Genomic DNA, 27,152 nt, shown 5'->3' with positions numbered 1-27,152 from the left:
ATACTTGAATGACCTCGTATGGAAACGAATTATATTATTAGCAATATTGTGTAAAGTAACTTCGATGTAAAATGTTGGAAAGTTTTAAAAATTATTAAATTTTTATTATTTCATTTCATTTCATTTATTTCATTTATTTATTAACGGGACATGCCCTTTCGTACAAAAGTACTCCTAAATTCTAATAGTTACGTAAGTAACAATACAAAATATAAAATATTAACTAAATCTAGGTAGGCGCTATAATGGTTAAAGTTCAGTATAAGTTTGTACAGTAAAGAATAACATAAATCAAATCAAAGGAGAAGATTAATTTTGATAAATTGAATCTGCTTTACCATTATATCAATTAATTTCAAAAATAATTGTTATTGTTCAATAATACTGATTTTCTCTAAATCACTTTCATAGATAGAAATAAAATAAGTTTCTCTAGAAACGGACACAACCTTGGGCACCAAGTGGGGAAATCACTACAGATTCTCCTTACACGCATCTATTTGGACTGTAAGAGTGGATGTGCGATTTCTAGGGGGGATTTTAATTATGGTAGGGATTCCACGCCGGTACACCATTGACACATTCATTTCTCCGTCTAATCGACGGGTCTCTAGTTCCTCCCTCACTCTCTTAATCTCCTCCCTCTGCATAACCGTCCTGTCATTCGACATCCAAAGATCTTCCAACTCCCTTGAACGTGTTGAGTCTCTTTTGACACTTACAAATTTTTTTAGAATTACTTGTGCCTTCTCTTCCGTCTCACATACAATCTTAACAGGGCGAGGCTTACGAGAAACCTGCGCATTAGAACCAATTCTAAATGTGCGTATATTTTCAAGATCATCTGTTTGAATGAATTTTTTTAATTTAGTCGTAACCACAGATTTCAAAGAACAACTATTATTTGACGAAGTGTCAAATTCTGGAAGATTAAATAAAACAAGATTGTTCTTTCTTTCATTTCGATCAACAAGTTCATTTATACAGACATTAGTTACTGAATTAGAATCAATATTTGTAGAACCATTTGCCTCAGATTTATCAAGTCTCTCTTCGACAACATTAAGACGCTCTGTCAAATCAACAACTCTGCTTTCCATATTACTCAGCCTACACAGTGTGTCATCAAGTTTTTTATTGATATCTGACATGTTTTCAGTCATATTAGCAAAATTATCAGAAACTGTTGTTGATAAAACCTTAATAGCTCTCAAAATACTATCCAAGTTAACAGAGGTTTGTGAAGATTGAGAATTATTTGAAGGAGACAATGACCTAGGTTTACAACATTTGGTGAACGACCCATCAGGCAAAGTAGACAGCTGTAACGCACAGCTAGGATGATAAGGAAGATTACACTTCCTACACAAAGTAGGAATAGCACGTGTAATATCTTTATCACATTTTGCACAATTTTCAACACTAGAGGCCATTTTTGCACACAAATAATCATTCAAATAAAAATAAAAAGTAAATTGAGCGAAAGCAGTTCTAATTTAAGTTACATAAACAAAAAACTTCACACAAGTATATCAGTCCAATGTTAGGTTAGAAAAATTCAAATCAGAGAGCCAAGTTAAGGCAAAAGGTGCAGATAATAAAAAACTTTCACTAAAAACCAGCACAAAATAATGTTTATAACTATAAGGTTGTAAAAGAACAGACCAAACTTAAACCGTTTTATTTAAACAAAATCAACCGAGACACATCTGAACACGTGTTTAGTAGCTGCCACCTAGCGGCAATTATTATTATGTGAGAAGGTATTATTTCATATTAGTTTATTTTTAGTACATCTGAGACATAATATGTAATTATTTTATTCATTTAGAAAATAGAATTAATTTTCTTAAAGTTCTTTGACTTTAAGGATAACATTCTCATAATGGCACTCATGCTTCGCGCTCGAAACTATGATGCGAAATTAGAAGTGTTTTTAAGTATTTGAATTTTTCAAGTTATTGAAACGTTTGAGCGAACAAATACATTCATTGACGGTTTTACGTTGAAAATTATTCCAACTCATAAATTATAAATGTTTGTTTGCTACACATATGTATTTTGGCGTGTAGATTACAGGAAAAATATAGCGAATCTTATAGGAATTGATTATCATAGCGTTGTCAAGGAAAAACCATGAATTTTTACGAAAAATCCCTAAAAATGACTATGTTACCCCCCCTGGTGGCCACATCTTTGTACATAGAGAGCTCAAATTTGGTACACTTATGTATTTTTAAGTGAAAATTACAGGAAAAATACAGCGAAAATGATTCGGATCGATTTACATAGCGTTGTCAAGAAAAAATAAAAAATTTTGAAAAAAGGGTTTAATTCTCTTAGTGCACACACTATTTGACCAAATCAGTTTATATTTGGTATAGATGCATATTTTTGCGTGTTAATTACAGGAAAAATGTAGTGTGCACGATTGGAGTTGATAATCATATTGTTTTTAAGGAAAACTCATATTTTTAGAAAAAATCATAGATTTTCCGAATAAAAAAAGAAGAAAATTTTACCTAAAGGGGCTTCAAATTTATACATTTTTACATGCAGATTATAGAAAAAATTAACAAACATGATAGAAATTTGTTTTAATTGATTTTTTCGAATAATAAAATTTCGTTTATATAGTAGACTTTTCTCTCAAATCGAGGTACGGAACCCTCGGTTTTAATGCGAGTGTAACTCGCACTTTTCCGATTTTATTTTAGTTTTATCATATTTTTTGAGTGCTTTGCAATGAGACTATGTCCATTTTGAGAACTGAATTTACTTTCCTTCAAGATAATTTGATTTTTAAAAAAATTTTCGATTTTTTTGCTTCTTTTTGATATTTAAAGCTCTTTAACTTTTTCAATATAATTTTAATTAAAAAATATCAAAGAGAAAAAATGTTTGTATTTAACTAAGGTATAAAAATATAAGGTTGAAAAAATTGAAATTCAAAATTTTTGAAAATGCTGTAATTTTTTCATTTTTAATCGGAACTGGCTTACGTTTGAACTTAGCCTTCATTTTAACACTAATTTTATGTATACCAAACGACTAGTTGATTTATTGAATATTACAAAATTTATTGTGACAACAACAATTGTGTCTACACATCGACACACAGACCTACAGACAGACGCCATCGCCAAACCATGATTTTCCAACTCAGGGAGATTATTTTTCCCATGATTCCTGCAGTTTTTGCATTTTTTTATGAAAATGGCTGGCTAACAAACTTGACCTGCATTTTGACAATAACTTTGTGTGTGCAAAGTTGCAAATCGATTCGCTTCGATTTACAAAAGTTATCGTGTCAACAACATTTTGAGTCTACGAACAGACATACATACAGAAACACATAATTTTGTGTAAAAAAATATAAATACTATATACAGTGGTTTGTAATGGGTCAGTTCCCCAGTAAGGATAACAGAGAGAGAGAGAGAGAGAGTATCCGGAGATGGAAGGGGGAGAGAGTCTAAGGAAGAAGCTTATTAAAAAGTTGAGTTCCCGACACGTTAAAAGTCGGACTCACATTTTTCGACTATAGTCAAACCTAATTCTTGAAAAGGGAACTGATCACTCCCTATGTTTTATATTGTTTTACTTGCACTTGTACTTTTCTTGGACTGTAGTCCGTTTGAATACTCTCTTCTACAAGTGGAGCTGTGCTCTGGTTAATCTCCATTGTGGAATATTGTGACTGGTGGTGATTTTGGATCACTACTCATTGGATTTGAATTCAGTGGTCTTTCACTTTGGCCATATCTGCTTCTCCAGGATTCTGGACTTCATCTGCCGCCGTTCACTTAAGTTTTGGCAAGGATTCTTAGCACCAACCTCCCACAAGAGTTTGAGTAACGTACTAGTATTGTTATTTGACCAAAGTTATCTCTGTTAATTTATGTTGTATGCTATTGAATGGTGTGAGTGTGTATGTATGTTGTTAATAGTAAATTAAATTCAATCTTTAAGATTATAATTTATCTAGACAGTTTTGCGCAATAATTTATATTTTAAAAAATAATATTAGTGATTGAGATTTTAATAAATTGAATATATATTCTTATCTGACTTAAACATTGATTGTTATTTTATTATAATCTATATTCTTATACTACTCATCTGCACCATTTTGTCCAAGCATCACAGGTTTTTTCCCAAATTGATATTTTCTTAACTTGTATCATATTTTCTGAGTCTATTGTGATGAGAATGTGTCAATTTTATGGACTAATTTTTCCAGCCATTTAATAAAATTTAATTTTTGATGAGAAATGTCTTTCTTTGGTCTTCTTTGATATTTTTTGATATTTAAACCACTGTAACTTTTACAGTTTCATTTTAATCAAAAAATTTTACATAAAAAGATGTTTGCTTTCTCTTAAACTATAAAGCTGTGTAGAAAAAAAATTTTTTTTTTTGAAAAAATTGAAATTTTAAAATTTTGAAAATCCCGCAGTTTTTAGTAGTATAGCTAAGAGAGTTCTAGGGCAGGTTCTGATCTCGGCTAAGTTACCCCCCGTCGGTAAGGTAGATTGTTACTTTATCAACAGTCGGTAAGTTAGGAAACTGTTTTACCGACTGAGTTAGTTTATTAGCCACCTAATAGATGGCGCCACTAGTAATTAGCCCATTTGGACTATTTATTTCAATGTTTAAATTTTGGCGGGAAATTTAAAAATTTAATACACAATTTAAATTGGTTTAGTCAGAGAGCTACCCATCCATGTTTTACTGACCGAGTTAGTTGAGTGGTTTATTGGTAATTGCTTACCCTGTTTTCCCGACCAAGTAAATTGGTCGAAAACCCAACAGATGGCGCCGCTGTCGACTAGTCCAATTGTGCTAAATGGATTTTTAAATTTTGGCTGTAAAATATTTATTGATAATAGATGCTCTGCTTTACCGACCAAATTAGTTAGTCAAACATTTAATTGAAAGCACCACTTTATTTTATTGATAATTTACCATCAAGTTATTAAAAAAATTATATTTTAAGTAAGCTTAATACAATCTTTTATTAATTATCTTATTAATTACACAGCCCCCCCAAAAAAAAGTGTCCATACTTCTATTTATACTTGAATTTCAACTGGCGTACTGCATGCGCAGTACACCACCACTTTTCTACGCACGCGCAATACGCTTAATTTATCCATCACTCCCCTTCTCTATACGATAAACCTACTACTTCTCTTACGCATGCGCAATACCCCCACTTAGGATAATTTAACCACGCACTTACGCATGCGCAATTTATCGCTGTGACGTCATAAATTTATGTCCAGGCAAGTTTATTCATGTTTAGACTTGTCTGAAAAAGTTTACACATGCGCAATAAAAGTATAAGGAAATGGTAAGAAAGGTAAATAAAGGTAGACATTTTGAATACATTTATTCATTGAATATAACATTTTCAGAATCATTATAAGAATCTTTTAATGTACAATCGTTGTCAACTTTATTATTTTGTATATTATTTCGTAGTACATTTGATGGTTGTATCAACCAATTTCGTAGGTTACATACATTTTTAACAGCGCAATTGCTAAAACTACGTGTGTGGTTTGTACATGTAGCTGAACTATCTACATCTAAACTTTTTAATGATGGACATTTGAAATCATCTAAATTAAATACGTTTAAAGTATATTTTTCTAGCCATTTTTGTTTTTCCAAACCTTTTACGTAAACAGTAGGTGTACCAATTAATACTTCCTTTACTATAGGTTGTAATTCTTCATAAGGTATGTCGCCAACAGCCCAATCGATACCATGATAATTATTTGTCAGCCATCGATTCTCACATTTGTATCTTGCAGGTAATCGACTCCAGGCGTATGGCGGCTCGAAGAGGTATACCAATGGATGAGCATCTTCTTGAAGAGGTAGAATAGCCAGCAGGTCATGGAATGACCCAAGCTGCATAGAAGTGCTCCTTTTATAGTCACTCACCACCAATCATGAAACTTTTATAACAATGCTGCTGATTAATTCAAATTCCAGGCGTACATCTATAGATGATTGTTTTAAAAATTCGTGTTGTTTTGAACAATCTATGATAGCTAATGGTGCATAATCTTTAAAGTTATTTTTGTTCAACATAGGTTCAGGTTCCTTTCCATAGTATGATGATTAAAAATTACAATACATATCAGAAAGAATAGAAAATTGACCTTGATTAAAATTTAAATTGAAACTACCTTATGGATAGTATTCTGAATTTAAGTAAAGTTTTATATTGGTTAGATTACAATTATCAAAAATTGTTGTCATACTTCGTATGATTTTCTTTTTGGTCTGTTTGAAAACCAAGAATAACATATCGAGGTTTTTGGGACTTGAGTTGAAGTTTTTACAGTTCATATATGTTTTCGTGGAGCAGGAATCATAGGATATTCATACAAGTCCCATGCTCTGAAACTCATCGTTATAGGTGAATCTTCTTCAGTGTATTTTAGTAATTCAATTTTTGGCGATCACTAACAAATAAATATGGAATCATCTATTCAATTTTATTAATTACAATTTTGAATTCTTCACGCTCTAATCCATCAATGTTAACTATAGCATTAAGGTATGTACGAGATCTTATTAAAATAAGTTCATGTTTTGCAATTACAACAATCTTTTGATAGTCCATAACAAATCCAAGAATCATATTTAGTGGTATATTTACATCAACATATTCATCAGTATTAGTTACTTTACTAGCATCATCAAAGTCAAGATAACCTGCATTCTCAGCATAAATCATCTGATTAGGTGTTTGAGAAATGTAAGATTTCATAGTTGTCGTTAGACCAACATTTTTACAATGATCAATCTCAACGCCATTTAATTCATAACGAATCTCATTAAACATGTAACAAAATGCTATTGCTAATTGATAATCAATATTAAGTAATTTATCAATATAACATTTATTTTTACCCTCATCAATATAAGGAATTGAATTGAAAGTTAACAATTCCACTAAGCCAAGTACATAATTTCTATTAGGTAATAGTTCTATTGGAGGAAAATATTCAGCCTCCAGAATAGATGAATTGACAGAGATAGTTAATAAGCTGCCAGTCGCAAATCTGGACTCAATTGTTAAACAACAAGAGAAGAAAGTTAAGTGCCATGGTAGTTTATTATCAGGTAGTCTTCGTGCAATTTTCTGTGGCCCATCAAATTATGGAAAAATAAATGTATTACTGTCTCTAATTCTAGATCCTAATGGTCTCAGATTTGACAACATATACTTATACTCAAAATCGTTACAACAACCAAAATATAAGTTCTTAGAACAAGTTGTAAGTAACGTTGATGGAGTTGTATATTTACCATTTAGTCATCATGAAGAAGTAATTGCTTCTAAAGATGCAAAACAGAATTCAATATTTACACGGAGAAAAATGGAAAAACGAATAAAGTAACTTTTACTACTTTAAAAGTAAAATTGGACCTGTCCGAAGTTTCTGCGCATCTCTGGCAACTTTTACTCGAAAAATAGTAAAATTGACTATTTCTGTAGTAAATTTTACTGTTTCCGTAGTAATTTTTACTATTTCTGAAGTAAATTTTACTATTTTTGGAGTAAAAGTTGCCAGAGATGCGCAGAAACTTCGGACAGGTCCAATTTTACTTTTAAAGTAGTAAAAGTTACTTTTTCTTTTTTTCCGTGTATATATGACGATATTGCTTGTGAAAAGCAAGACAATGTAAGGGTATTCTTTTGTATGCGTAGACATGTTGGCAAATATGGCTTTGTTACTACAAAGCCATAGATGAAGATTCTAATTTGAATGTTAGAAGATATATAAAAGGATTCGACAGTTTTCTAACACTATAAATACACTATAATTTTTAAAATATTGTTAGTGTTGTTTTAAAACTTGAAATATCAACATGTTTCATAAAGAGAAAGAGTATCTACGTCAAATTGCTAAAGCTAGTGAGGCAATTAGACGGAAGCATCGAATGTTAAAATTAGGGAAGGAAGCTGTTGACAATGTTTTGAATGAAACTTTTAAACTAGCAGTTCAACCTTTACAAAAAATTATTAACTTGACAGATTATAAACATGAAAATGTTAAAATTGAAAATAAAGCTGAATCAGATGATGATGATAATAATGATGATGATATAAATTATATGAGTTCTGATGATGGTGAAACACTAAAACCTGGATCTGACATTGATAAATTAATTAGTAAATATATATTCTTGATAAAAGATAATAGAAAACAATGTTTGGATATGATATGTGGAGTACCCAAAGTTAATAATGGTTCCCTTATGATTGGTAATAAAACCATAATCTTTAAAAATCACATTGTAGATATTGAAGATAAACGTTTTAAAATTACCTCTGGGTTATTTGAACTTTTATTTAAAAACAAACATGAAAAATTATACATTAGTGAACATGACATGAATAATTATAAACAAATTCTTACCACCTCCAATGCACATAAAAGAACTATAGTTCCTCTAACTCTATTCATCGAGATAGAAGTTTTAAATACATGAATATTATATCGAAATTATTTCCTTCTACAAAAGAATCATCTATAAGTGATAGTTCACTACCTGAATTTATGATTGCGAATAAAACTTTTAAACCAGACTATATTTATTGGGATGATCCAAATGAATTGGTTGATCGTCTTTCATTACTTATGGCATATCAAGGAGCTGTCAATACTAGTCATAATAATGAAATTATGTCAATTATTGAGGAATTACGTGAGGCTAAAATCATATATTAAGGTGTGTTTTATTAAATGTCATTCATTTGAATAATGAGAATTGATGTGTTCGGACATCCTCTCAGTCAAGGAGGAACAGTAATAGCAAGACGTGGACCTACTGGAGTTGGATTTAAACTTTGATATAGATAATAAAAGACTTTGTAACGTTAAAGACGCTGAAGAACTGCATGATGCAGTAAATTTCAGTCTTGTACAAAACATTGTAAAAAACGAATAAAAACTATTTTCCAAGTTACTTCATCATTAAGATCATCTATTGATGACTTGAATCTTTTTATACAAATTATTGAAGACAGAGTTAACGAAAAACTAAAACAAATTGCGTGATTGATGACACCTGGCAAGCAGACTTAGTTGAAATGCTACCTTATTCAAAAATAAACAAAGGTTACAATTATTTACTAACAGTCATAGATATTTTACCCACGTATGCTTGGGCTGTTTCTGTAAAAAGTAAAAATGGAAAAGATTTGACTAACGCAATGAAATTCATATTTGAAAAAGAACGTATTCCAAAGAACCTTTATTCCGATAACGGTAAAGAATTCTACAATTCTCAATTTGAAGCTTTAATGAAAAAACATAAAATTAATTTTTATTCGACATACAGTAACTTGAAAGCATCTATAGTTGAAAGATTTAATAGAACACTTAAAAGGAAAATGTGGATACAATTCAGTTTACGAAGAAATTACAAGTGTTATGATATATTACCTAACCTCATTTCTACTTATAATGACACAAAACATAGAACAATTGGAATGAAGCTTAAAGATATAATAAATAAAAATATTTTCGAAAAAGGTTGTACTCCTAATTGGACTACTGAAATATTTACAATTGATAAAGTGGAATCAACTCAACCTGTGACTCACAAACTCAAGGATTACCAAGATCAAACCATCAGTGGAGGATTCTATGAAGAGGAGCTTTTAAAAGTGTAATATTCAGGCATTTATCTTGTTGAGAAAATTCTAAAGACACGTGGAAACAAAGTTCTTTTCAAGTGGCTTGGTTTTGATAACTCTCACAATACTTGGGAAGACAAAACAAATGTATAATTTATAGTCAAATTTAAATCAATGTTGAATCAATGTTAAATCAATGTTAAATCAATGTTTATCAATGTTGAATCAATGTTAAATCAATGTTAAATCAATGTTGAATCAATGTTAAATCAATGTTAAATCAATGTTGAATCAATATATGTATAAGTTTTAATCTTAAGTTATCATGTATATAAGTATAAGGATTTTTTAAATAATAAAGCACAGGGAATATAATTGTATTATTATTTATTAACAAACCTCTTTTTTTACATATATAAATCACATTTTATTTTACAATTTATTCGTTAATTGTGGGGATCGCATAATGTCCCCACGGTAGAGTATCGGTACTCCCTGGTAACAAGTACCGTTTATCGTCTTGTGGAGATAAGGCTACTTTCAACTGTTTAACAGTTTCGGCATTGTGTAGCCGCGATCATACATTATACTATGTGAAAGTTCGAATATCAAAATCTCTTAGACATTTTACATAATCATCAAATTGAATTGTCTTTTTACCAACGCTTGCTTTAATACCTTTGGCATTTTTAATAAAATCGTTATCTTCGACGCGTACACTGTACATCTTACTCCGCAAGCCAACAAATTCAGTTACAATTTTACCGTTGCACTCATCTTTCATGAGGCCGAGGACTTTTTTGTTGACTTGCGGAATATCATAGACGTTATTCGCGGGATCGTAGATCGTAAATCGTAGATTAGCGTCTTGTATACATCAAGGACACTTAACCCCACGTAGATCGGTTTGTTGAGTAGTACCTCGGTTTTACGCAATTCAATGGCAACCAGATTCTCATCGAATATCGCTCGACTATGGAAGTTGGGTCGAGAAATAAAGGCTTCAGCTCCGTAGTGTCCAAACCATTGTGTAACAAGCTTAATGTCGACATGTTAACAGACATTTTCCATCGTCTTGACGTAAACAGCGTTGTTCATTAGTTTGAACAAATTCTTTTCAAACTCATTCTTGACGTTGGTTCTCATGATCGTGTTGTAGTCAATGTACGGTTTAAGCCAAGTTGATTGCTTAAACTGTAGCACGCGGTGAATTTTAACAAGTTTAATGCCATTTGAGAGAACTTGCTTTAGCGTTCGATAATGTATGACATACTTTTCTTTTGTTAGGAGAGTCGTTAATAATTTCTCATGCTTTGACAATGGAGGTTTCATATTTTCAACGCAGAATGCCATATCTTTGTGGGTATCATATATAATTTCAGGATACTCTAAGTCAACTTCGAGAATGTACCCAACAGGTGAATCATCGGGTACATTAAAATCGAAAGAGTTGTCGACATTGTTTATCCATTTAAAACCGCCATAAGGGTTGGATACCCGACTCAACAAACATAATCATATCAATATCGGTTATAAGTTGTAATCCTATACTCGTGTACTTTAGCATAGCATCCCAAGTTAAACCGGGGGTTGTGTAACAGTGGACAGGATCTAACCCATACGCTTTTAAACATTGTTCTCGGAAATTTTCAAAGACATCTGCAAGTAATAATACATCTGTTTTCATGGATAAGTGAACATAGTCGTAGAGATTTTAACAATTAAACTCAGTCCATACATTCTGAGCATGTTCATACTCATCATCAGAAATACCAGCATCGTAAAGCATACTATAAAATTTCTCTATCAGGGGTAATTCATTCTCATCTAATTTACTTTTGGAGTCAAAATACTCATATGGAAATACTCCCCTTCACGTTAGTAATTTTATTTTATCCGAATTTGTCACCGTACTGGCCAAAACGGAGTTGACAATTTTATACTCGTCTAAATACGATGCGAGTTTTTCTAGGGTTGCTGCCATGAATCGCAATGAGTCGATGAATCGAAATTTGACCTCACTCCCCTTGACATGTTTTGTAAAAGAGATATACTTCTCCATGTTAATTGGGAGAAGGTCAATTTTCCCTTTAAAGCTCGTAGAAATTACGTGAATTATAAAATGGGCATCATAGCCACTTAGGTTATGAAAAACTACAGGGATCGTTTGATAATCTTGATAATTGAGATTGCATGATTCATAGGCAACACCCCTATATTTGCCAGTAAGGTGACAATGATTGCGAACATTTTTTTGGCTTGCAAGTATTTTCTGATGACAAATATGACAAGTAGTCTCTCGCTTGAAATTTCTGATTTTCTGAGGAGTTAAGGCAGTCATTGGTAATGGATTTTTAAAGACATTATCAATTTTCTTAGATAATTGCCTTAATTTCTCAGCAAACCATTTAGCAGAGTCGGTTTCATGTTTCGGAAACGGTACATATTTACATAATGATTCGCCGTAACTACATTTTATATAATAGCCGATGTATGTTTGCCATATATGTTTTTTACCATTTTTAGCAGACAATTGTTTCGACTCCATACATAATGGAAATTCAAAAAATCACCGCCATCGCATATTACATTCTCTTCAACACTCTCATCCGCATACATATCTGTAACGTACAAGAGATTTTCATGTTTATCTCTTTTCTCCACAGTGAGGTGAAGAGGATGTACTGAAAAGTCCCCGTAATATTTTGATAAACCATAGACATTAATCGAAATATCATTTAATTTTTTAAATTTCAGGACATTTGTAAGTGCTACTGGAAAACCTATACCTTCGAAATTTAATTCATCTTTAAATTCTTTAAAACTAGCTACACGTTTAGGGCCTGAAATATTTAAATGTAAGGCTGACAGTACCACCCACTTAAAGCACAAGTTGTCTTTGTTTTGCACGTTAATACATGCTCGTTTTCTTTTTATTTGTGGAGGTAGATCCATATATGAACCTGCACGCAAAGGGTTGTACTTGTTTACATTAATTTCAAGTCTTATATTCAAATTGATAAGATTCAATGGCAAATTGAAAAGGGGAAATTAATGCAAAAGATTTAGAACAGATCAAACTTTTGATGTGTTAAGAAGTGTTAAGTGAGTGTAGTACTGTACGTCATAATTAAAGGTGTAATTAAAATGTCATCAAATACACATCCTACGAAAGAGAGATCTTTGGTTTATCGATTTTTTACAGTGATTGATGATACAGTTCCTCGGGGTACAAAACAATACAAATGTGCAATTAAAGATTGCAAATCAACATTTAGTGTAAGTAATATTTAAATAAACTTTTCTTATAGATTTTTCTTCATATTGTTCGTTATTCATTTTATCTTCATATATATTTGTAAATTTATATATAAAAATATTAAATATATATATATATATATATAGAGGTGTGTATACGTATGTAATTTGTATAATATATTTATATAATCGGCGAGAGCGAAATCTAGTGGTGTACGCCCAACAGTATTTTCGTGCAAATAATTTTTTTTGTGTATAGATAGTTAATTGTTATTAAAAACCTGAACTAACAATTTCACAAATTTGTTAAATTTTAAAATTATTTAAAATTTTAAATCTAAAAAACACATACTAAAAATATACTAACCTTTTATTTTTCTTTATCAACTTCGTAATTAATGATTTCAAATGTTTTGAATCTCTAACAGATTACCGTGATTAATTTCATTTCGTTTAAGCTTTGTTTTGATAACTCTCAAACCAAATTTTTCAAACAGCATCATTATTCTATCACCTTTTTTATTTTTAGATTCTTTATTTCTTAAAAAGAAACATTATTTAAGAAGTTTTATGTTCTAAGCTATATATACAAATAGACTGGTATTTAGCCAATTTTCAAATTTTAATTTCTAATACTTTTTTTACAACTTAAAATCTTTTAATATTATTTAAACTATAATATTAAAATAAAAATCTATAACCCGAAAACAATAATTATAAAAACGTTGTTACTAAAAAACATTTTTTCATTTCTTTATTTTTGTCATGTTTTTTAATTCTAAAGTTAATATTTGATTAATTGGACTCAAAAACATAGCTAAAAAAGGTTTAGTAAAATATAACAGAAATTAAATTTAAAAAATTTGATTTTTGTAATTTTTCTTCACAATTTTAAATCTATCAGTTATTTTCTCAATATTAAGGTAAAAATGCGATTAATTAACCTCAAAAAACTTCTAAAAAAAGTCTAGTAAAAATAAGCGAAAAAATAAAAAATTTTAAAATTTCGATTTTTACAAAAAGTGCCATAACTTCCGTTCAAGTTAATATTTTTTAATGGGGTTTGGCTAAGATTTTAAGTTAGTCTAATACCTAAAAGACTGCCAAGTTTCACTTAAATCGGTCAAGCCGTTTATGCGTGATTGGCTAACAAAATATTGTGCAGACAGACAGACAGACAGACAGAATTTTTTTTAATGCTATTTTTAGAATCCTTATGACTTGAAACAAAGAATTATACATGAATTTTTAAGTTCTAAGCAATGTACAGACAAATGTCTAATTTTATTAATATAGATAATTTTCACAATTTTTATGAATTTATTTTCTTATTGTTAATCTTTTTACCGGGTATAAATTTTTTTAAATTTAAGAATTCTAATGTTTTTTTCATTAGCATTGATCAATACTTTATTTAAAAATGCATGCATTATAATTTTTTATTTATTTTTTTAAAGGAATTTTCAAAAAATCAGCTTCAAAAAATTTTAGTTAAATATTTTCCTTTTTTTGTCAAATTAAAGATTAAAATTTTATTTTTACATTTCTACATAATTTTATTTACAGCAATTGTTACCACAGCATTTTCAAAAAGTTCATGTGAAAACACATAATTTAAAAAATTCGAAATTGTTTCTTCCCCTATAACACGGAATGTTCTATTCACATTCCGGGAATATTCCATCCATATTCCAGGAATATTAAAATGTCCGACCTTCGGAATATTCCACTGGAATATTGAGGGAATGTTCCATTGGAATATTTATGGAATGTTTCATAGAAATATTGAAGGAATATTCCATCAGAATATTGAGGGAATATTTAATTGAAACATTAGACGAATATTTTTTTCGGAAAACGCATTTGAAATTTATCAAAAGTTAATCAATTATTTGTAAATTTTCATTTAAAAACCATTTTTGTATTGTTTCAAAATTTATTTTTCAGAATTAATTTATTTAATTTGATAAGTACAAGGTAGAAACATTATAAAATCAGTAATAATAGTTTGATTTTTCATTATTAAAAAAGATTCACACAATTTTTACATTAAATATTCCTTAAATATTCTGATGGAATATTTCTCTAGCATTCTAACAGAATATTCCTCAAATATTCCAAAAGAACATTCCCCAAATATTCTAAATGAACATTCCATCAATATTCCGATGTAATATTCCTTCAATAATCGAGTGGAATATTCCAGGAATGTGAATGGAATATTCCGTGTTTTTGGGGTGATTTGTAATAAAAAGAAAATTTATATTTATTTATTTTTAATTTAGGAGAAACACGTTGGAACCTTTAAAAGCCATTTGAAAAGATGTCATGAAGAAGATTATACTAATCATCTATATGATGAGAAAGTCACAAAAAAATAAAACTGAAGATGCAAATAATTTATTAAAAAGAAAAAATGGTCAATTAACACCAGCAGAATTGCGTAATGCTATAGTAAATATTGTTACCGTGGGTGGTCGTCCATTTTCAATTATTAACGATGTTGGATTTAGAGACATTTTAGACTCAGTTTTAAGCGGTTTTGAAAGCGAAGAACGGTTTGTCATTTCGCACAAATCCGTTTATGAAATGGTAAAAGTTGAGGCCATCGAAATGCGAGAAAGCATTCGTGAGGAGTTACAAAATGTTATTTAAAAATTTGTTATACTTATATTCATATGATTGAAAGTATTTCATGAAAAATTATGGAAATTGTTTTAGAAAAATTTATGGAAATACAATTCGGAATTGTCCATGAAATTTTTCGAAAGGTATTTACAAATTTTTTCAGGAAATATTTCAAAATGCTATAAATATTTTTTATATACTTCAGGAAGTATATAAAGTATTCCACGTCAAATTAATCACCATTTTGCATTTACACCTCCCATTCCTTTTTTTTTTTTCTTTAGTAAAAATTGATACTCATTTTCATGAATTTTTTTATCATCTTTTAACAGGTCATTTACTAGATAATTATTTTTTTTAAATTTCAGAATTTCAATTATATGTTTTAAAGCTTATAGTTTCCTGAAAAAGCAATAATAAAAAGAAGATACAGAGGTAATTATAATAAACATAATATAATAATAATAATATTGATAATATTATTATGGCAATCCTTTGAGAAAGAAATTTTTCAAAGTAAAAAAATGAGAAAAAATTTTTTTTGCTCTCATACTTTTGCATTACTTTTGCAATCCCCTGAAAAAAATTTTTAAGTAAAAAAGTAACAAAAAATTGTTTTTTTACTTTTTTACTTTAAAATTTATCTTTTCCAAAGGGTTGTGTTACGAACCGAAAAAATATTAATTAAAAAATTATTATTCTTTATGTCCTGGAGGCACCAAGCTGCCGAAATTAAAAAATTCCGTTTATTTTTATGGGATCGTGTATCCTATTTTAAAAGAAACTGCCAAGTTACGTTATTCGAAAATGAATTTAAGGGATAAAACACAATAAAACAATTAAGACCCTTTTATACATTTATTTTATAAAAGAAATCTCGACTTTAAAATGTTGAAATAATACAATAAGATAAGAAGATGGAACGATACATGTTTAAAAAATTACTCTACTGCTTATTATACCATCGCAAGCTAACGAGGGCGAGGCTTCGAGCTGCTTTCCGACGGGCGAAAAAAAATACACACACTTATCAAAGCGCGAAAATGTCATTTGGTAGCGCACAAGAATGCACTTACGGGTCCACCGAATTTAAACAGCGCAGGCACCACACGTGCGGACTGGCCGGTCAAAAAGACAAAAATTCAATAATTTGATTTTATTCAAATCATTGGATTTTTATTAAAGACGACTTCCGTTGGACTTCGTCGGCGTGAAGTATTCATTTTAACTTTACGTCCGTCCAATTTTAATCACTATCTATGTAGTGGATTGTAAAAATTGGAAATCCGACTCACGGACGGGCTTAGTCCCGGCGTCTCAAAATCGTTTTTACGCCTCTGAAAAATTTCAGAGCTGACTCGCGAATGAGAGTTGTACAGCAATTAATTGACTTCCGCGATGCTCTTTTATATGAACGTTTAGAGACTTAAGGTGGGAAAATTTTGTGGACTAAGGGTTTTTAACACGTGAATAAGGCGTGAGCTCTGGGCCTGTTACTATGCCAATAATGCTGAGTTTTCGTTTTCTGTTAACAGTTATAGCCAAATATAATAATATGCACTTAATAAAAGTCAAGCATAAATTATTATTGAAAGACTTGTTTTTTTTTATTTTTTTTTTTGGATTTATATTATGAATTTTCCTTGTTGGAAAATGTTTTGATTTTGGGTATTTTTACCCCTTTTTCATTTGCGACAATTACAACTTTGATGTTGTGTTGTCGTGGGCATGTAAGATTGTTAGGCCCAGAATACGTAATAAAAAGGGGTGAAGTAAGAAAGGATCGGAAACTGAAGAATTACGTTCATGGAAAAAGCTCATCGCACAGATTTGTTTTAAATATCATTTCCCATAATTCGTGAGAAGTCCAATTTCTAATGTGGTTTCTACGCCTATCTATACTCGTTTAAGACCCGCAAGCAATAATAGTGAACCGTACATGAGTAAAACACTTATTGTCGTTATTTGTAATCATTAGCTTCCATATTTTTATCTTGAGAACGTTAGTCTAAGAGAAAAAGATTCGCTGGTACAATGTATCTCCTTTTCTCTTAGAACGGCTGCTAGGTGGAAAGAGACGCACGCTCTATAGTGAATACAAGCGAGAACACTATGCGGTTGAGTGAGAACGCATCAATAATGTATCAGAGAGAGAAAGATTCCTATGTATAGCATATCTTCTTTCTCTTTCGCGCAATGCCGAGGGATGCGCGGGGAACTGCCACTGAACGCGTTCAGCGGTGGCCCCCACTAGTCAGCGCGGAAATATTATTTTAATTTCGATGCCGAAAATTATAATTTCCTAAATTTGGTTCAGTTAATTCCAAATTTTGCGGTTGGTTTAATTTGATCCAACTAATTATATATCTTAAACAATAACATTGATAATAATAATATATAGGTATGAACATAAGGATATATGCGTAAATATCCATCCCATAACATTCTAATAGGTACACGCATGGATAACCAATGGTCCGCGATGCTTTACAGGTTATCCGGATTAACATCGGTGTTTATCGTTCGGGAACGTTGCGGCAAGGTTTATTGGATTTAGAAAATTAAATAGAATAATAATTTCAAAACCGCAACTTTCCCAAAAATTCCGTTCGCTAGTTACGTTGTTTACAATCTGGGAACTTTGAGAAAAGGTTACCTGAGCTCGGGAAGACCTCGCAAGCTTCGTTTTCTACTCGCAACCTTCCCAATTGGTAACTTCGTTGTTTATGGATTGGGAAGTTTGCACCAAGGTTTTTAAAGCCTGCGGCGTCGTTCCGAGTCCGAATATCATATTTTTATAATTTTACTTTGAGTAGTTCCTGAGTTATTCACGAAAAATGCCAGGAGGCTCGCCGCAAGGTTCCGATGGTACTACAATACACGGGGAGCTCGTATCTATGCTCCTTCTCAATATTATAGACCATTAATTATCCCATACTGTTACGATCAAACTCCGTAACCTTTTAAATAATTGTAAAAAACAAATTATCAAATTGTTTTCTAAAAAATTATGCAATTATTTATCAATATCGAAAACATAATTACACAAAACACCTTCAAATGTAAAATTGATAAAAGATAATCTAGTCTGTTTGATTTTTATTCTAATGTCTTAAAATATTAAAATAATTAGATAATATTCCTCGGTTTTCACAATTTGGGCTGAAGGGACTGAAGAACAAAAAAAAACAGGGTTGTTTAATACGTTTCTTTGATTTTGACCACAGAATTATTGACCTTCTTTAGAAATATTGAGAAACATATAAGAATGTATATTTCTCAATATAAGGAGTGGTGAATCCAAGTCACTGAACTCGGATCACACCACTACCTAAATTTGCAAGATTGTAGAAATGTACTTAGCAACAACCAAGTGCATTGAACTTGCAGTACGATTTCCCCATCAAAATGTCTTTCAATAAAACGGATTGACATCGGGAAATCGAGGCAGTTTAGCCAGGAGTTTTGAACCGGGCCTTCGTAGCCGGTGGTTGTAATTCGGCAGTTTCAAGCCGAGAGTTTATCAAGCGTTTTTTTAATCAGGCAAAGAGCCTGTTTTATTTTAAAGTTCGGCAGTTAGCCGTGAATATAAAGAAAAAGAAGAATCAATACTCTGTGGTGGAAATTAGAGGAAAGTTCAAGAAATATTTAAAGAAATTGAGATTTACATATATAAAAATTAAAAGTTCTTTCTCCTGAAATTGTGAGAAGCAAGAATTCCTTCGAAGATTCAGCAAATTGGTTAAAAGCGAAAAGAAAAGCATATCACTTGTGAGTATTACATAGCATCTCACCTTACACACACAGTATACCAACACATACACTCAGCTCAGAGTTAGAGTTTCGCAAATATAAACAGAATTAGATAAAGTTGTATTAGGGTTTCTTTTTTTGGGGGAAAATATATAATTGTATAAATTTATCTTTGTGTTTCAATTAATTTAAATACATCTGAAGATATCCTCTCCTTCCTTTTGTAAGAATAAGGTTCTCAACCTATTGGCTGAAACAATAGCTAATTAGAGGGGGAATCCACTACCTATTACAATTTTGTCCGAAGGACACGTTAGTTAAAGTACACGACAATACGTTCGAATTATAGAGATTAAATAGCATAGAATTCTCCGAATTCTACTTTAACAAACTGGTGGCAGCGGTGGGATTCTTTCTCTATATTCTTTTCTAGAGAGGAGAGAAAATTTTCCTTTTTAATTTCATTTTTGAGTAAAGAAGATACATATGGTATACACTATACACACCCATACAAAATTATTGTACTGTGGAAAATTATATGGATACATTGATTTCATGTTTTAAAATACTTTGTCTATCTGTTTCTTCACAGGAAATATATAAATATCAAAAGTGCGGGTAGTAGATTTTTTTTTAAGCTTATTTACGTTAAGCTTCAGGGGAACAGTAACCAACCTTGCGTCGGCAAGCTCTGGTTTCTCTAATAAACCGCGACCAATTCCTTGACTTAACCTTGCCGGAAGTGGGTAGGCACTTGGGCAAGTGAGAGGATTAAAAAAAAAAAAAAAATACATGTATAAATTACAAAAATAATAATCACGAGTTAGCTTACGGGAATAAAATACAAATTTTAAATGTCGGCCTTAAATTCAACCCTATAGTTTGGAGTATTTTAACAGAGAATAGAATTTTGCATCGGATAGCATAGGAATAGAATTTAAAAAAAAAAAATATACAAAAGTCCAACAGAATAGATAGACTAAAAAGAGTTTTATTTTTCGAGAATAATATAGACATACATATAAAAAGGAAGGCAGGATAATATTTAAAAAGGAAAAAAGAGGTTTTAGAATTATACCGTGTTACTAGAAGAGTTTTCTTGGTGAGATAGCAAATTTCATAAAAATTGAGTCATAATGGGATTAATGAACTCGATGTAAAACAAATACAGAGATTAGATCAAATTTCGCTTAGACAGCAAGTCCAAAAGACGAGCGTTTAGACATATGTAGGAAAGGTCAGGATCATACTATATTCATTTTTTTTTAAAATCTCTTCTCTTAATAAAAAAAAAAAAAGGGGGGGACAAATTATATTCTTACTTAGGGAATTTCACATTTAAACTAGTTAACGAAAACATCCCCAAATAAAAAAAAAAGAACTAGATTAGAAAAGAGAGTAAGCCATGGAGAACGAAGGTCAAGACCCCCCTCCAGGAAACGAGAGACAAGTTGGACCTGAACAGAGAGGAGCTGGAGCTTTAAACGCGTCAACTTTAGGCGAACTATTTAGAAATAGAACAGATTTAGGTTATGCTGCAAACCCAACAAATTTGAGGGACATGATGGGGGAAGAACCAGCAGACGGAACCCTTTTAGTCCAACAGGCCATAGCACACTCATTGACAATACAACAAGCAGTAAATTGCGTGCCCTACTTTACAGGACAAAACATGCGAGTTCGGGATTTTATTCAAGATGTAGCATTCGCGTCTACCCACTTACCCCTAGCTTGTCAACCCTCTTTCATAACAGGAGTCTTAAGTAAATTAAAGGGCAGTGCAAGGGAATGCACTATTAATAAACAGTTCGACACCATACCGCAGCTAATGGACTTACTAAAAGAAAGATTTGCCCCTGGATTACCTTTCCAACATTATTTCGTAGAAATTACAAAACTACGCATGTTTAGAGAGGAAGATATACATGGATTATATGACAGACTCCAAGGATTAGTGAGTGGAGCAAGAGCGGCCGCGCAGTCCAAATATGCAAATGTTGCTGACGCATCAATGGTGATAGTAGAAGACGTAGCTCGACAACAATTTATTAGAGCACTTCCGGACGAAATTACAAACGTGATAGAAGCCAGACGCCCTCAAAGTTTAGAACAAGCTTTCCTCTTCGCAAAACAAACTCAAGAAGAAAGAGGTATAACTAGTAGACAAGGACATTTCTCATACTATACAAAACACAATTATGATAATAAACAAACGAATAACTACAATAGACAGGAACAATCAAGAGAAACCGGGTGGGGGTCTAGAAATCTAAGGAACCGAGAACTATTCGATGGCAGGAATCACACGCAGAACGTATATGGAAATTCCAACTACCGAGAAAACCGACAGAATGCAACAAATTACACGCAAGGAAGTTGGAGGGAACGACAATCTGGAAATAATAGAAATTTCGGGAACAATGAGTATAACCAAGGGGGATACAGATCAGGACAAGCGAATGGCAGAACCGATAATTTAAACTGGCAAGAGGTTCGTCATACGGACGCACCGATGAACCCTCACAACTCAATGCGTCCAGGAATTTTACGACAACAAGAGAACACAAACTTTACAAATTAAATAAACCATTAAAAGAGTCACCTGTAACGAGATTAAAAGGGAATCATTTATATAATGGGGAAGCAAATTTCTTTATAGATACAGGAGCCGATATCAACGTAATTAAAGTAACCGCATTGAAAGGAAATGCACCTGTCACGACTACAGATACATCCCATATAACAGGGATTACCCCAGACAAAGTATACACGTTGGGAACCCTTGAAATAGAAATTATGGATAAAAAGCATATTTTTCATGTGGTTGAAGATAGTTTCCCTATAGAAGCCCAAGGAATTTTAGGAAGACCGTTTTTAAGAGAGGAAAGATCTAGTGTAAATTTCTTTTATAACAGCTTGATAACAGCATCCAAACCTACTGAACCTATACCGTTTATTGACCTCGAATCTACTCAAGCTAATGAAGACTTAAAAAAAGAAGTGAAACCCGTACCTAGGACACCCTGCCCCAAGTCAATAAAAACAGTACCAGAATCAAAAAGGGAAATAAAATTAAAACCAAAAATTTTACGTATTAAAGCCAGAAGTAGACAAATCGTGGAAATTCCAGTCGAAAAAACAGATTTAAAGGAAGGGTATTTACAAAAGATAGAAACACAAAAAGGATTATTTTTGGGAGAAGCCTTAGTAACTCAAAAACAAGGAAAATGTAAAATAATGGCCATAAATACCACAGAAAGAGACATCACCGTATCTATTTCCCCACAAGAACTATTGCCTTTTGAAATAGCAAACAATACGGAATCAGAAATTACACATAACGCAAAGATTGCCGAAAGTAGGACTAAAACAATCTTAGATACAATAAAATTAGACTATTTAAATCCCGAGGAACATAATTATGTAAGAAAATGGATAAGAATGGGTCAGGACAGATTTTATTTACCAGGTGACAAGCTACCAGTTACCCCATTAGTAAAACATTATATCCCCACTTCAGACGAGAACCCCGTCAAACGCAAGCAGTATAGGCAACCTCCCGAGTACGAAGAAGCAGGAAAAAAGTTAATCAATAAAATGGAAGAAAACGACTTAATAAAACATTCCAAATCCAACTATAATTCACCGGTACTGATAGTACCTAAAAAGGCCGACGCAGATGGTAATAAAAAATGGAGATTAGTAATTGATTTCAGAGCCCTTAACGAAAAGATGGTGGGAGAAAGCTACCCCATACCTTTGATCAATCATATTCTAGAGAGGTTAGGAGGAGCACAATATTTTTCAGTTTTCGATTTAGCGATGGGTTACCATCAAATAGGGACAGCAGAAGAGGACCAACATAAAACAGCATTTTCCTGCGGTAGAGGGCATTATCAATATAAAAGAATGCCGATGGGAATAAAAAACGCTGCTTCTACATTTCAAAGACTCATGGACAATGTTCTATCAGGACTGCAAGGAGCCGAGTTATTTGTTTACCTAGATGATATAATCGTATTTTCTAACACTCTCGAAGAACATGACAAAACAATAACTCGATTATTTGAACGACTTAGAAAAGCCAAATTAGCATTACAACCCGAAAAATGCGAATTTTTACGAAAGGAAGTGGCCTATTTAGGACACATTGTAAGTGCAGAGGGAGTCAAAGCAGACCCTAAGAAAATAGAGGCTATACAGGCTTTTCCCACCCCACGAAAACCGAAAGCAGTCAAAGGATTTTTGGGTATAACTGGTTATTATAGAAGATTCATAAAAGATTACGCTAAAATCGCAAAACCACTATATAGTCTATTAAAAAAAGAAAAAATATTCAAATGGGACACTGAAGAAAAACGAAGTTTCAAAAGACTTAAAAAAGCCTTGTGCGAAAACCCCATTTTGTTGCACCCAGATTTTAAAAACATATTTAGAGTTACTACAGATGCCTCAGAACATGCAGTCAGTGCTGTACTCACACAAGATAAAGATGGAATAGATTTGCCAATAGCCTATTTTTCAAAAACTCTTATTGGCGCAGAAGTAAATTATGATCCCACGGAAAAAGAGTGTCTAGCAGTGATACAAGCCTTAGAACATTTCAGACCATTTTTATACGGTACGAAATTTATATTATCATGCGATCATGAACCTTTAAAAATTATTAACAACGCGAACAAACCAACCACAAGAATGACAAAATGGTTATTAAGATTGCAAGACTATCAATACGAGTTTGTATGTAAACCCGGAAAAATAAACCGTTGGTTACCAGCATTATCGGAAAATCCCGTAGGAAAAATAGAAAGTGAAACAGAAGAGAATGAAACTACAGATACAGATTCTAATGAAAGGCTGACTCCAGAAAATACAGAAGACGAAGAAGAAAAACCGAAAATGAAGGAAAACAGAACATTCCCTATAAGTAGCGCCGCAAGAAAATACAATCCTATGAGAAATAGATCAAAATCAGATTCAACGCTAAAAGATAATAAGATTGAGAAAAGAAAAAAAGGAAGACCCCCCGGAAAAACGGAACCAAAAATGACGACAATAGATACAGATGATCGTCCAATTGCCACAAGACTCAGAAGTCAAATTCCAAAATCTACAGTAACAAATTACGAGGCGGAAAAATTAAATGACAAACAGTGTGAAGAAGTAGAAATTGAATCGAGTTCAGACGAAGAAAGGACAGAGCCTCCGGAACTGATTCCTATATTAAGAAAACAATATAGTGTGCTACCCTCATTAGCTGATGGACCATCTACCTCGAGAGATTATTCATCAGAAAGTGACGAGGAACCGATAGAGAGAGAAAAGAAGAGAGAAGAGATAGAAGAAAATAAAATAGTCATACAAGTTGACCCTCCTGTAAATAGCTCCGACAGTGAAGAAGAAGTTTTTCAGGAAGCTGTAGAAACGGAAACTGAAAATCCCATAAATGAAAATTCAGAAAATAACCAATTAGATACAATGAAGGAAGATACTCTACAACCGGAAGGTGTAAACCAAGATACATTAGAAGGTATATTGGAATCCATAAGAAGATTCGACAATTCAATGGCAGAACATCAATCGTATTTCTGGGATAACCAAATGTTCGAAAAAGAGACGGAAATTGAAAACTCACAAGAAATTCTCACTACAGAAGACAAACCGGACGAAGAACCAAAGGACATCGAAGAGATCATGGAAGAATTACGAGATATAGCACAAAATCTCCCAAAACTTAATACTGAAAAACAAACCGGGGAAGAACAATTAAGGGAAGAAAAGAAAAGAAAATCCGTAACCTTCGACACCCCTTTACGGCTCGAATTACCTAAAGCTCGATCAACCCCTTACTTAAAAGAAACCATTACAGAAGAATCAGACACTGAAGAAGAAGTAGAGAACAAAAAGAAACGTTTAATTCCAAGAAGATTAACGGAGACAGAAATAAATAAAACAACAAAAAAAACCCCACCCCATATGAAATTAGGATTAGGATTCAACATGCCGTACGTCGAAGAAAATTATCCAAAAATAAAAAATTCTTTGGATTCGACCACAGAAAGAACGTTAAATAGATTAGAAGTGTTACAATATAGTCGAGAATCGATCACTGCAACAAGGGATAATTATGTACATTTTATGTCATCAGACTTAGAACCAAATGAATCAACATCCAAATTAATGATCGCTATAGGAGCAATAGACTTGTTAGAAATGAAATCCAAAAAGCCTCAAAAAGGGCAAATATTAGTGACCAATTTTGGAAAAAACAAAGTGTATACTGTAATAGTTTCTAAAAAATATGATGACATAGTAGAAAAAGAGGATTTAAGAAACGCCCTTAATAATTTGAAAAATACACTTGTTAAAGACGAAATTAAACAAATACGAATACCAAGATTTGTAGAAATATTAGAGGAATCAAATTTCGATTGGGTAGAAGAATTAGTGAAGACCTTTCTGAAACAGGATATTAGGATAGCTATATGTTACGGAAAAACGATAATACCCCCAGAAGAAAATAGGGCACAAATCATCGCAAATTATCATGATAGTTTAATTGCAGGACATAAAGGAGTGAATAAAACATATAGAAGAATAAGAGAAAAATTCACATGGCCAGGCTTAAGACAAGAAATAACAGAGTACATTAGAAAATGCAGAAGTTGTGCCGAGAAGAAAATAGTACGAACAAAAAATAAGGAACCCATGGTGATAACTGACACACCATTGGACGTATGGGATAAAGTTTCCCTAGACACAGTGGGAAAACTTCCAACTACTACTAACGGGAATTGCCATATTTTAACGATGCAAGACCAACTCAGTAAATACTGCATTTTTGTAGCTATACCCGATATTAATGCCACGACGATAGCAAATGCGATAGCGACGCATTTAATTTCTTTATATGGAGCACCTAAATGTATATTAACAGACAATGGAAGATCGTTCACAAGTAAATTATTAAGAAAACTCGCAAAATTATTCAGAACAGCCCAGGTTACTACCACAGCATATAGGCCTCAAACGAACGGAGCGTTAGAACGCAGCCATGCCGTGCTAGCTGAATTTATTAGGCATTACGCAGAAACGTTTGATGACTGGGACAGATTGTTACCCTACGCCATGTTCGCCTATAATACTTCGGTACATGAAGCCACAAAATTCACGCCCTATGAAGTAGTTTTCGGAAAAACAGCTAGAACTCCTAACAATTTTCCTACAGAAAAAGAAATGGAGACATATGAAACTTATTTGAGAGAATTAGTAACACGACTCATCGAGATTCGAAGAATAGTAGCCAGGAATCTGATCCAGTCGAAAGAAAAAATTAAAGAAAAATTTGACAACAAATCAAGACCATTAAATATAAAAATAGGAGATTTAGTAGATGTGAAAGAAGAGGTAAGAGCAGGAAAATTCACACCTTATTACCATGGGCCTTACGAAGTGGTAGGAATTACGGAAAAGAATAATTTGGTATTAAGCGATGCAGAGAAGAAGAGATTTCGTAAACACAAAGATCAGGTCAAAAAGGCATACTCTTGACATAATGACAAAAACGGCTTGAAATTAGATGAAGAAGGCTATGTACACGCATATACTGATGGAGCTTGTAAAGCAAATGGAAAACCAAACGCTCAAGCCGGAATAGGAATCTGGTTCAACCAAGATCACCCCTTGAATATCAGCGCAAAAGCTTGTAATAGGCAAACTAATAATAGTGCGGAAATAGAAGCCATACAGAAAACTATCGAAATTCTTAAGAAACGTAAATATAGAAAAATTCGAATACATACAGACTCTAAGTTTGTAGTAGATGGGATAAAAGAATGGGTAC

At 32.2% G+C, this 27,152-nt stretch overlaps 1 protein-coding gene across 2 annotated transcripts in view; it reads right to left on the bottom strand.

Moving 5' to 3' along the window:
- LOC127290970 (synaptogyrin) overlaps positions 1 to 27,152 on the bottom strand; it is a 181,109-nt gene that overhangs the window by 39,830 nt on the left and 114,127 nt on the right. The window lies entirely within an intron of this gene.

Source organism: Leptopilina boulardi, unplaced genomic scaffold, assembly GCF_019393585.1.
Source record: "Leptopilina boulardi isolate dan_hultmark-lab unplaced genomic scaffold, ZJU_Lbou_2.1 LbouV2_98, whole genome shotgun sequence".
Classification (NCBI taxonomy): Eukaryota; Metazoa; Arthropoda; class Insecta; order Hymenoptera; family Figitidae; genus Leptopilina; species Leptopilina boulardi.
This window is presented reverse-complemented; position numbering and strand designations above follow the sequence as displayed.